This window comes from Sciurus vulgaris (assembly GCF_902686455.1).
Source record: "Sciurus vulgaris genome assembly, chromosome: 4".
NCBI lineage: Eukaryota > Metazoa > Chordata > Mammalia > Rodentia > Sciuridae > Sciurus > Sciurus vulgaris.
The window spans coordinates 177,074,483-177,088,025 of record NC_136464.1 but is presented as its reverse complement, the minus strand read 5'-3'; the positions used below and the strand labels follow the sequence as shown (position 1 = coordinate 177,088,025).

The following is a 13,543-nucleotide window of genomic DNA, read 5'->3' as shown; positions in this document are numbered from 1 at the left end:
GAATGCTCACCCAGCATGCCTGAGACCCTGGATTCCATCCTCAGCACCACATAAAAATAAAATAAAGGTATGTGTCCATCTGCAACTAAAAACAAAATATTTTTTAAAAAAATAAAAAAAGAGATTGTCTCTAGTTCAAGTGTTTGCATGAGGGTACACAAGACGAATCAAAATGAAAATCTTATGTTCACACACCCATTTAAGTACCCCAGATATTCACACCAAGGTACTCTAAAGATCAAACTAAAACTACATTATTATTTTTTATCATGTAGACACTCTCATCAGTTTCACTGCATCCTCTTCACAGCTGTAATTAAGCTGAAGACAGAAGCTGGAGACCTCAGGGTGCAGTCAGCTAATTAGAGAGCAGCACAGTTGTATTTGAGCTAAGTGCGACTGAATGGAATATATAAGAAACTAAAACACAGAGCTGCAAATATTGTAACAGCACAAGAAAATTGAATACCAAGGTCCAGAAAAAAATTGTCTTTGGTTGGACAAGCAGATTTTTCCCTTTGATGTATTTCTATTAAAAACAAAGAAAGCAAGTTATGAAATGCTGCCTTTGATATACTAAGGAATACAGTTCTCAGGTCTTTCTAATAACAAATGTCCATACCCATATGACACATTTGCTCATATTTAAGAAGCAGACTTATGCTCCAGGATTATGTTAAAAGTTCTAAGTCAGGGACACAAATGCTATCCTTTACCAGGATCAGATGAAGGAAAAGCAACTACTCTTTCTTGAGTGGCAAAATGTTTCATAATATTATTCCTGACCTTTGAGACAATCAAATCATGCATTAATTCCCAAATACTAGATGATGAACTGAGGCTCAGAGATGTTTAGTAATTTGTCTGATGTCACACAGATTGTATGTGGTAGACTCAGAGTATTTGTGATCTCTAAACCTATAGTTTTGCACCTCCTTGCTGCTTCCCTTGATAACACAGTTTAAAGTTGCCACTGGAAATTGTGTGCTTCAGCCTTTGCCAAAAACTCACTAAGTGAAACAGACCGCATGTCACCTCTAAAGTCCTTTCCATTCTAAATATCTATCTCTGAATTAAATAAGTACTTGAGGAACTAAATGTGATGATGTCTCATTATCTCTCTACCTATAGACAAGGGTTTTCAAAACTAACACATGTCCATCAGCAAGTTTATTTGGATGTGTTGTTATGTGGTATAAAGTCATGAGTTCAAATAGTGGGATCATGTAGAAATAATGTTGGCATTTTTTTTTACATGGAATTGACGAAAAATATTCAGGAAAGCAAAGAACACTGGGCAGTGGGAAGGGAGGGTTAACTTCCAGACTTAGAGCTGGCCATGCTGGTATCCCCAGGATACCTGCCCCCCGGGATCTTTGCATCTTCCTTTCCAGGACCTTTAAATCTGTGTCATTTATTCACCTTTCCACCCATTCATTCATCCATCCATTCAGGATTTCGACTAATGTCTACTAAGCACTATGTGTTTAAAACTGGGATAGCTCAAAGACTATGGGCCATGGGTTAAATGCAGGATAGATTCAATTGAGGTTGTCTGCGTGTGAGAAAAATTCTCCTAGTTCTTTTCTAGTAATCAGTCTAATTGCTTTCCTATTAATATAGCTCAACTATTTACTATTCACATTGCTGATCATTCGCACTCAGATATGGATTTGGTTCTTAAGTCAGAGTCACACTGTGAGAAAGTTAGGGAGGGAAACTATGGCTTAGCAACTTACTTAGTAAAACATATTTTTTTCCACTTGAAATTCTGTCGGGATTACTCCTGTAATGAAACATACACAGCCTTTTGGGGCAGTCTGAATCTCCTTCATGGGCCAAAAGCAAGACTTAATTATGGAGCACGTGACCATCCACAGACCCCTGACTAAACCTGAGCCTTAGGCAACAGCTGAGCACCACTTGGATGTGCACATGTGATTTCACCCTTTGTTCTCCTGAGTTTCTCTTCCCAAAACACCTGTGATAAGTTTTATTGTGATTTTCAAAAAATGATTTAAAACTAAAAAATGAATTTACTTTATGCACAATTTTTTAAATCTGTCAGTAATTGAGAATTGCATGATAGGAGTCAATGAGCACAGCTTATAAATACAGTTAGTACAAGAGTACAGATTTGGAGTCCAGACATCTAGATTCAGGTTTCAGCTCTATTGGTGTTATGGTTTGGATATGAGGTGTCTCCCAAAAGCTCACGTGTGAGACAATGCATAAAGGTTTGGAGGAGAAATAATTGGACTATGGTCTTGACCTAATCAGTGAATTAATCACTGATGGGATTAACTGAGTGGTAACTGGAGGCAGGTGGGCTGTGGCTGGAGGAAGTAGCTCATTGCAGGCGTGGCTATGGAATATATATTTGTATCTGGTGAGTGGAGTCTCTCTCTGCTTTCTGATCACCACATGAGCTGCTTTCCTCTGCCACACGCTTCCTCCATGATGTTCTGCTTCACCTCAACCCCTGAGAAACAGAGCTGGCCTTCTATGGACTAAGACCTCTGAAACTGTGAGCCCTCAAATAAACTTTTCCTCCTCTACAGTTGTGCTGGTTGGGTCTCTTAGTCACAGCAGCCAAAGAAGCTGACTAAAACAATTGATCACTAGAAAGGTGACTTGGGAAGAATTGGATAGCCTTCCTGAAAGCAAGGACAATAGACACAGTAGTGTCCAAGGCTGTCATGTACATGTGAGCTAGCCCCCTGTTTCTGAGGATGTCATATCCATGATAGGAGAGTGATAGTAGTGACCACTGAAACTCAGTTCCTTTGGCTTATATAAGATGACATGGGCATTTAAAGCTATACCTTAAAAGATGTTAAAATTGCATTAACTCAGATGTTCTTAATTTATAGAAATATTGTTGATCAGTTTAACCCAGCATTTATGCCCCTTCCTGGACCAGTTCCCTCTCTCCATTCTTTCCTTCCTTCCTTAGACTTTTTCTCTTGGGCAACAACTCAGATGAATTTAGTATAAGTATCATTCAGTTTTTCAATTGTATTTCACTAAATGAACTTACTTTAGGAAAACCCATTTTGCGTAACACTAAGGAAAACAACAACTAAACTATACCCAGTGGTGACAAAACTCCTTCCTACTTCATCATTGTTGAATGTAAACATAAAGTATATGTGCAAATCAATAAAAAGCCAAAGTTTCCCACACATATATGCACCTATTAAAATATATAGTGTTTTAAATTAAAGGTTATCATCTAAGTACATTTCATACCATACAGCTTGAAGATTAATCTATCACTGATGGCTTCTCTAAGGCCCTTCTTCACATTGAGGACAAGCCAGGCCGTGTGTCCCTCCCTACAGATCATCAGTAGCAGTGATTTTTAGAATAGATGGTATAAAACTACATATAGTCTGCAGATTTTTAATGGCGTATTGCTTTAGCAATCTTTTTATCTAAATATGCATGAAGTCATTTCAGTCATTAGTAGATATAATCTCATACTTGCCTAGAGATTTAATATGCCATTCTTCTTTTTTCATTAGTTAGTTATACATGACAGTAGAATGCACTTTGACACATCATACGTACATGGAGTGTAATTTCTCATTCTTCTGGTTGTACATGGTGTAGAATCCCACCAGTCATGTGGTCCTTTGTGTACCTAGGGTGATGTCAGATACATTCTACTGTATGCCATACTTCTTTATGTGTTTCTTCCCTGATGAATATTTAAGCTGTTTTCCAAAGTCTCACTCTTCAGTGCTACAATACATGTATTCATACGCTGTGTCCACTCACATGAGTCTCTAGGCTCTGTGCCAGAGCGTAGAATACTTGGGTCCTGGATCCTGCCCAAATTGCTCTGTACCAGGAAATCTGCAAATCCAGATACCAAATCTGGCCCACCACCTGTATGCTACAGCCTGCGAGCTACAAACACTTTCTACATTTTTTAAATGATTTTTTAAAAATAAATACTCACATAATACCCTTGATATTGCCTTATGGCCCTCGAAGCCTTTGCACTGTGTGGGCCATTAAGGACAAACGTGCAGACCCCTGCGCCATAGGAAAACCACACTAATTTACCCTTCCAAGCAAGTGGTTGAGAGTGCCTGTGTGCTTACATTCTTGCTGATACTTGATACTGTTTGGCTTTTGGGACTCTGATCCTCTGATGAGTGAATGGTGGAGCCCTTGGCCTTAACTTCACATCTCTGTAACTAAGGGGGCACTTCCTCATGTGCTAATGGCCCGTCTTCTTTGTGACTCACCCAGCCATTCACTTTACATGATTTTCCAAAGACTAGTTTGTCATTTTTTAATTCAATAACTGCAGTGATTGAGATATGTGTAAAAAATACACCCTCTGTAAGGGGGACTCTGCCACGTCCAGTGTGGGCAAGGGAAAGGGTTTCTGTTGGAGGACGATGCTGGCTGTTGATTAATCACAAAGAAATTTATTTAATTAAATAAACACAGGAGCCAATTATGTTTTTAAATCAAAGGGTGTGTGACAGATTGGGCCATGCCAAGATCTAGCCTCTAACAAGATGGAGAAGCCCACCTCCTCTTTATTTACAGTTGTATAGGTAAAGGGGGACCGGGAAGGGCTGCTTCTGTGAGGAGCAAGATGGGGTGGAGTTAGGAAGCCATCGCTTTAGCAGGTCATCCCACTAGAATGAGCATCTCCTCAGGTGTGAGTCTCTCTCACAGTCACATACCCCAGGCTGTCTGAAACCCTCTCACGACTGCCAGTTCCCTCTGTATCCCATGGCTCAGCCAGGTCTGATTCTGCCAGTCACGTTTGTGTGTGTGTATGCGTGTGTGTGTATCTTTTTTCTGAATATTAATCTCTTGCTTACTGTATATGCTGCAAATATTCTCTCATGGGCAGTGTTTTGTTATTCCTGTTTGTCTGTGATGCCTTCTGACCTATCTTGGTGTGGTTAGAACCAACCAGTTCTTCAGATGTGCTCTATAATTATTTTGAACTCATTTTCTTTTCCATCCTAAAGTAATAAAACTAATCTCCATGTTCTTTTCATTGTTTAAAGCTTTTTGCTTTTCACTATAGGCCTTTAAGTCATCTCATCTTAATATCAATATATGATATAAGGTAAATGAAATATACTGATAAAGTTAAATCAATTTTTCTCAACCAGATTTATGTGAGAATTTTAATGCTCTAGGATATTTATTTGATTTCTCTGATTATTCTAAAACAAAAAAAATCAACTATTTAGATTTCTTAATTAACAAATGATTTTTTTAATGAGAGATAATTGATTTAATGAAAAAAATGCTCTGTCACAATTAAATTCAGGGTATTGCTTTGATACTCTCAGAAGTCTAAATTCTAAAACAACACTTCCCCATTTCACTGGGATTTTGCTTGAAACAGGATCAGCAAATTGTTTTTCTTGTCCTCCATGCCCTTAAGCTGACAGATACTATAATGGGCTCTATCAGGTTAGTTACAATAGATTCAGTACAAATTTACTGAATGTAGTACAATGTATGGGATTCCTCATCCTCATCAAAGTGGGGAAAAGCTTAATCCATATCCCCTTAGGGTTTGAAGCTAGTCAGGAATCGGTACAAGTAAACACAAACCAACTGAAAAAAAATAAAACCCTGTCATGCTGGACTTGGGAAGCAGATGGTAAAAGAGACACAGCAGGTTGTTGTTTGCTGTGTGATCAATGCCCAGGTTATAACCATCTGCTTACCAGTTGTTCCAGATCCACCAGATGTGAAGATTTAAAATGTGGGCAGTAAAACAGCTGGAGAGGGTTTGTAGACCAACATATAAGTATGTGCATGTGAGTGACAGGCTTGGGTTATATACACAGCACATGTCCTTGAAAACCCGTGTTACAAGTTAAGATGGTTTTCTTCCATAAACCTACTGTAGTCTGAACTCACCTTAAAATGAGCATTTTTATTCAATTTATGTTTCTTTTTGTAAAATCCTAAAAGCATGTTGACCAAAATAGGTGAAATATACTCTCCCATTTGTCTTTGGTCACGCTGAGCAACTGTGCCACCCAGGCTGCTGAGTTGCTGCTAGAGTCTTCTCAGGGACAGGCATGTGCCAGGCAGCAGGGGAAAATATATTTGGCTGCAGTTTGTTCTGGAATAAAAACCAGCAGGCCATTTTGTTGCTCCTGGGGGCCCCCATTTGTCAGCTCACAATGAAAATCAAACTTAAGCGTATAGCAAATGCATATTCACAATCATTATCTATTGTCCCTTTAAAACCTCTCTCTCTTCTATCAGGTATGCGTTCTGTTCCTCTCCTGATTGCAGTGTGCCCTGTGCTGGTTGAATTCATCTCTCCCCCACTTTAGTCAGTGATTTGGGGATAAGGACTATGGAAGATTTAACCAGTTGAAAGATCCTGTTTTCCCCGTCAGAGTTTTTCCCTTCATTATTGTCTGGGAGGAAAGCCCTGTGATGTGAATGCAAAACGGAGGGAGAATGTAATTAAGCACTCATTGTGGATGGTCTCTTTGTTACCTTTGAAGTGCTGAAATTAACACAGCAATCTCTTGATTTTGCCTTGGTTGTGGCAGCTTGCTGAGAATAGTCATATTTTGCTGACAGAAATGTGCATTCCAAAGTGTAAATTAAATAACTTGATTTTCTAGAATTCATTTAAAAGTGCATCTGTGTTGAATGCATCCCATTTTACACCACTCTGATTACATTTGACTTTTTGTTGACCCATATAAAAAGTGAAATTGTTTCATACTACAGGCTGCAAGACAGCTTAGGGGAGTGTGATTATAAATGGTAAAAAAAAAATAAAAAAAAAAAAGAAAGAAAAGCACAAGGTTGTGAACATTGATCAGATCCCTGCTGTGCTTCATTGTGTACTTGAAAATAGTAAAAAAAATAGAATTACCTGTAAAGTTCACAATCGAGAAAGGAAGAAGATTAAAGGTGACTCTTAGCTAAAGGCCACCTCTGAGCAATGGAAAAGGAAAAGAAAACTAAAAGTGAACTTGAGGAAAACAAACGAAAATGAAAAGATATATATATGAGTGAGGTTGTGACTATATGCACAGTTAAAGAGAAAGCAAAATAGTTTATATTGCTACAGTGATAGAAATCTTACTGGAGTAAATTCATTCCAAATGATAAGGCTGCCCTCTGGCCAAAAGAAACCATAACTTTCAGTAGCCTGAGGCTGCAAACCCCAAAGTGTGTCTTAGTGTCCAGAGAGCGGGACAGAGCCATTGAAGAAATAATTATGCTTGTAAACACAATTATTTCAGTCATTTGCTGACTTTTTCTGAAATATATTATTGGTAAATGGAAGAAAACACGTTTGACTATATGAAGTTAAATGTATAAAATTTCGAACAGCCAGTGCTTCTCAAACCCTTAGCTCAAGTGAATCTGGGCTCTCTCTGGACAGAGTGAGAAGTGGAAGGCGGGAAAGGAGGCCTTAGAGAAAGAGTCCTAAGGGTTCAGATGGTGGCCAAACACTGGAAGAGAAGCCTCTGGAAACTGGAAATTTGCTTCGGAAATTCACTAAACAGGAAGATCAAAATTGCACTGACATGTCCTTATGTCATTCATAAAAATTCTAGAGAACTCCCAGGCTTTGGGGGGCCTGATATGTGGTATTTTCCACACAGAAGGCATTGTCAATGCTGAAAATACCCTAGGAATGGGCATTATAGTCTGAGGAGAAGAAAGAATTAGATTCCTGAAATACTTTGTTATTCTCCACTTTTTTCACTGAAATCACTTCTTTTTCATGTATCAATATTGATCATAAAATATGGCTACATTAAATCAGCTGAATACTCCACAACAGACCAGAGAACAGGTACTTTGTTGAATACTAATCTAACCAAATATATAATACATGGAATAAAGAAAGGGAATTTACTTAGTTATGCACAAACTAAACACCTTTCTGTTGAAAGTACATGTGTATTTTAACCACGTTCAAGAGGAATCAAGACCTTTTTCCCACTGAAATTGCCTGATTGAAAAAACAAAGAGTGATATAGTATGCTGGGTTATATTCTAAATTGAAATATTGTATAAATCTGAAAAAGAAGTGAAGCAAAGCAGATTGCATAACTTAGAACTGGCATTTAAAAGTATTTCATGTACATGATGAAGCTCTTGTGATTTGATGTGGCAAGTCCCTGTAAAATTCTCCATCACATCACTAAGAGCTTAATATATGCCTGTAAACCCTTTGGGCACAGCACATGTGGTACCTTCCCTAACACCGACTGAAGTAAGAGGCAGATGTCCATGTAATGGGTCCAGATTATCCATGAGCCTTACCTCAGGCTTCCATAAAATCAGAACCAACAAAAGCACTCCGGGATCTGGGGAATGATTCCTGCTTTCAGAAGGAGGATTTGTCACTCATTTGCATGGCTTGGAGCCATGTGAGTGGCCAGCACCAGGCCAGCCAGCCCCCTCAGACCAACTCTTCACTGGTTTTGTAAGAAAAGAATGCACCACTGACAAAGTAAATCGAGGATGATGGACACTGAGCTGCCAGCCTCCTCCCATCTCTATTTCTTGATCACAGTGATTATTGTCACCTTCTTAGAGTCTGAGAAAAGAACTCCGAAGTAATTCTCACCTCCTGGCAATCAGCTGCCGATTCACTCTGCTCTCCTGGATCTTCTGTGTCCCTTCCAGAGAGACAAGCTCAGTCCCGGCTTTGTTCATCTTTCACCCTGGGTGCCAAGCTGTCACCTTATCACAGAGTCCTATACCAGGGACATGGAGACAAAGATAAGCCAAAGGTCCACGTCCAAACACAGCTTCAGCAGGAACTCAAGATACACCCACATTTTTACTCATTTCTGTTTTTAACTAGTTTCTCATTTTGCTCTCCTGTGTCGTGTTCATGGAACAATGGAAGCTAAACATTCAAAGATCTTCATTGGATCAAATCAGGTTTAACGCTAGCTTAGTGCAAACTTTCAGCTTTCTCTTATATTAGCCTTAAATTTGTTACCAATGACCTCCCACAACTGACTTCTCTCCATCCCGTAACTTTGGAGCTCCTAATGCAAAGTCCGATAAGCATTTCCCTAGGAAAGCCAAAGGTTTTCCTGTATGAGTCTTGCCTTCTCCCATCTACCACAAAAATCAGGTGTGCCTTGACAAGATGACCAGGCAGCAATTACCCAAGTCTGCCTCTGCTCTGCCGGGAGGTGAGGGTGGCTTTTTTCTCTTTGCTCTGAGAGGAATGTATAAAATACACTGTTAATTTTTAGAACAAGGAAAGAAGCATTCTGCAGCTCATCACATCTTGTTGAACTGCATTCCACACCATCTAGTTACTGTTTCAAAGAGCCAGGCTGAAAAGGCATTGATAGAAAAACAAACAAAAACCCAGAATTTTTGAAAAGAAAAACAACAGAGAAGAAACTGAACTTTTCACATTCAACTATTATAACCTCCCTCTCATTTAACTGACTGTCTGTGGCGCTCAGGAAACTGCCTACCCTGACCCCACCTCTCAGCTTCTCCCTGGAAGGGGAACTGAGCCAGCCACCTGCTCTCAAGCCACCTGGAAGGCATTTATTACGCTCTCCTTCTGCCAAAAGCAGCCTTCTGCTGGGCACATCAGTTCCTTTGTAGTGCAATCTTGGTGTCTTTATCTGTGTTTCACTTTCTTAAATAAGGTGTCCCATGCACCCAGGGGACACTCGGAAACCTAAATGCTCAGGGGTTACAGAACTTTGTGATACTCGAGATGCTCCATTGTCCTACCTACCTCTGCTCAAGTTTTCCGTCAGTTGTCAGCATTTCCAGGGGAAGTGGGGATGTTTCCTGGGCTGGGGTATGATGCGGGGCGTGTGACCTTGGACAGTGGGTGCACTGTTCCCAGGAGCAGGAGCAGTGTGGACTTCCAGCTGAGTGGGTTTCAATGACTGAGACCTGACCCCACTTCTTACCTGGACTTGCAAAAGAAATATGATGAGGACAACCTGGCAGAGTTGGGTAGCTACAGAAGTAGTCTAGGTAGAAAGAGATCCAGAAAGCTCTCTGAAAAGCAAGTCTCCCTTAATGTTTAATGGCAAAACTTCCAAACTTTTCTGAGCATGAGGGCTGGTATGTCTGATGTTGGAACAGCAGCCCAAGCCAAAGACCAGAGTAGAGTGAGTTGAATTGGGTATTCCAAAAAGACATGTCTGTGCCACAACCCCTGGAACCTGTGAGTGTGGCCTTATTGGAAAACTGATCTTTGCAGATGTAATTAAATTAAGGATCTTGTGATGAGATCATCCTGGATTATCTGGATGGATCATAAATCCAATGAAAAAAATGTTCTTGCATTAGTATTTCTTTGCTGTGACTAAAAGACCTGATGAGAATCACGCAGAGAAGGAAATATTTATTGGGACTCATGGTTTCAGAGGTTCGATTTATGTTCAGCTGACTCCATTGCTCTGGGCCTCAGAGAGGCAGAGCATCATGGTGGAAGGCATAGTGGAAAGCTACTCAGCTCATGGCAACTGGAAAACAGAGATGGAAGGAAAAGGAGCCAGGGACAGATGTAGGCCAAGGACCTGCCCCCAGTGACATACTTCCTCCAACCACACCCACCTGCTACAGTTGCCACCCAGTATTCCATTAAATAATTAATCAATGAAATGGGTTAATCAACTGGTTGAGATTACAGCTGACATAATCATTTCATCTCTGAACATTACTACATTGGAGATCATGTTACCAGCACGAGAGCTTTTCAGGAGATGCTTCATATCCAGATCATAACAGTTTTTACAAGAGATCCAAGAAGACAAGACACAGGATGAAAGAATAGAAGGCCTGTAAAGATGGATTCAGAGACTGGTTATGTAGTGAGAAGCCAGGGAATGCCTGGGGCTCTCAGAAGCTGGAAGAGGCAAGGAAGGATTCTCCCCTGAAGTCTTTGGAGGACATGTAGGTCCTGTTCGTGACTTGATTTTGGAATTCACCCTCCAGAACTGTGATAGAATAAATGTCTTAATTTAAGCCACCAAGTGTACACATTTTATTGCAATAGCTCTCAGAAACCCACAATGGGTATTGCTGGGTATAAGAGTTTTCCAGAGCTGAGGTGGTGGCCACATTGGCAGATGGAAAGCCTAGAGCCCTTGAAACAAGCATCATCGTCCCCTGCTGGAGGACGATGCCTTACTCAGCTCAGAGTGGCCCAGGTGCCAGAGGGTACATACATCCTTGATAGGACCACCCCTAAAGAAAAGGAACATTCCTTCAAATGTTGTTGAGATCTGGAGAACTAAGTTGGATTCTTATAGCAATACTATGTCTTCAGTCATCAGAAATGAAGGAACTATGAACTATATTAAACAGGTATAGAACAATCAAGAAAATTATTTTCACATGTATAAATTTGTCTATGTATTTTTATATAGATTATACTACCCAGTAGGTTTTTGAAGGAAGATTTAATGAAAAACAACAGCTATAATTTTTTGCACTCTTATTATCACATCCATAAGATTTTATAAATGAGAGCATCGAAACTCATCTTTGGCTAGTAACTGCCACGCAGCTGGTAACTATTAACCAAGGTCTCAGACCCCAGCGTCAGTCAGTCCTCCCCCTTACCAGGCTGCTGAGTGTGTCTGCTGGATTTGATTATAAACTCCATGGCTGAGAGTGCAGTGTCGCTGTGTGTTCCTGACCAGGCAGGGCCCGACACAGGCACGGAGTCTGAGCGTGTTTGTTGTTAATCGGATAACATAACCTCACTGTCCTTAAGTAGCCCGGCATCTGTCCAGTGTTGGGGAAATAATTAAAAGCAAAATCTCCTGCCAACCTAGAAAACCTCTCCATAAAGGTAGAAAAGGACGAAAACAGTTAAATTATTGAAGAAGCATCAAGCCAGGCGGCGAAGGGCATCACCAGCCACCTGCTGAAAGTGGCAAGGTTGGGAGAAATGCCACCCTTTTGTGCCGCCAAATTACATTCATGTTCTTGAGATAAAAATAGCTGGGTCCCCAAGTAAGAAGACTCGACATTACCATTTGTTAAATATAGTTCATCCTCAATTTACCTGGTGATCGCAGCGGCCATCTGTGGGAGTTGATTGCCTGCATCCAAAGGGAAAATTAAACTTCTAGCTCTGTGACAAGTAGGTAGTTTTACAGCTTGGCAAACTAGGTGCCTGGGTTTGACTCCAGCCCTCCCACGAGAAAGGGACATAGGGCACTAACTTTCTTGACGTTTATTCATCTTTCAAAGAGAGAGCCCCAGTCCTTAAGAAAACTTTCCTGGATTATAAACCAGTGAGTAGCTTATTTAGATTTTAAAAAGATTCACATAGATCTCAAAGGGAAAAAAAGCACAATTATGAGTTTCCTACAGGAAGAGAAACTGTCTTCCATTTTTCCCCCATTAAGCATTTTTTTTTTTCATTTTATATGTGCATTTGCACTTTTCCTGGAGAGAGAGAAAACCCAGTTAAATCAGGACCCAGCAATCCAGGCCCTGCTCAAGTGCCAGTGAGCGGCACAGTGGGTGGTGTAGGGTAGCCTCTGCGTGGGGAGACTGCAGTGGGCACCTCAGAATTGCAGGTGAGGATGCATCGAAAGGTGGATTTCAGCCCTGATGTGACTGTTATCACTGAGATTGTGGGAAAGAGGTGAAACTTGGAGTGACGTGTGAAATGTCCAGTGTAGAATAATGCCTGCTTCAGGGTAAGCCCGTGGTGAGGCAGACTCAGAGGCTAGAAAGCCCCTAGCTGGACCTTCTGATTCCTCTTCACATTCTGGTAGGACCCCAAAATTCTTCTATTAAGAAGAAGAATGCTGGCACTTGTCCCCAGCCAAGCATAGCCGGCCACAGGCCTTTCCCTTGTTATACACTCACTGAACTCAGAAAAGAGCTCGTCATTGACTTCTGCATAATCATCTCTGATATTAAAAGTCAAGCCAAATTTCCTCAACTCTTACCATCATGCTCAACCATCTCATACTAACAAATGAGAATAATTTCTTAAGAGGGAAATATCATGAAATTAAAAAGGGAGGGAATCTTATTCACTACACAAAGGTTCACGCTATTTGCGTTTCTAAAGTAACCACCTTCTTAGCATCATGTCCATTATTCCTTTTTATACATAGTTGAATTTCCACCATATATGCTCTTAATTTAATATTGCAATGTATTTTCCAACCTTGTAAAAATTTGTGAATTGCATTAGTTATCTATTACTTTGAAACAAATTACCCATATGTTAGAAGTTTCCTAACAAATAAACCTTTACCGTCTCAGTTTCTGCCACCTGGGACAGACTTGGCTGAGTGTTTGTAGTTCTGGGTCTCATGAGGTCATAGTTGAGATGTTGGCTGGGCTTTTCTGGGGCTGGAGCATCTACTTCCAAGACAGGCACCCTCATGACTGCTGGAGAGGTCTCAGTTGTTGCTAGGAGCTTCAGTTGATTGCCTCCGGGTCTTTACACAGGACTGCTGGAGGGTCCTCACAACGTGGCACCTGGCCTTCACCTGAAAGGTGATACAAGAGAGGCACCATGAAGCCTCAGTGTCTTTTT

The 13,543-nt window shown here is 40.6% G+C and overlaps 1 protein-coding gene across 5 annotated transcripts in view; it reads left to right on the top strand.

The window, feature by feature from the left end:
* The window catches only part of NALCN (sodium leak channel, non-selective), a 307,654-nt gene that overhangs the window by 191,211 nt on the left and 102,900 nt on the right, over positions 1-13,543 (top strand). The gene's annotated exons all lie outside the window — the stretch shown is intronic.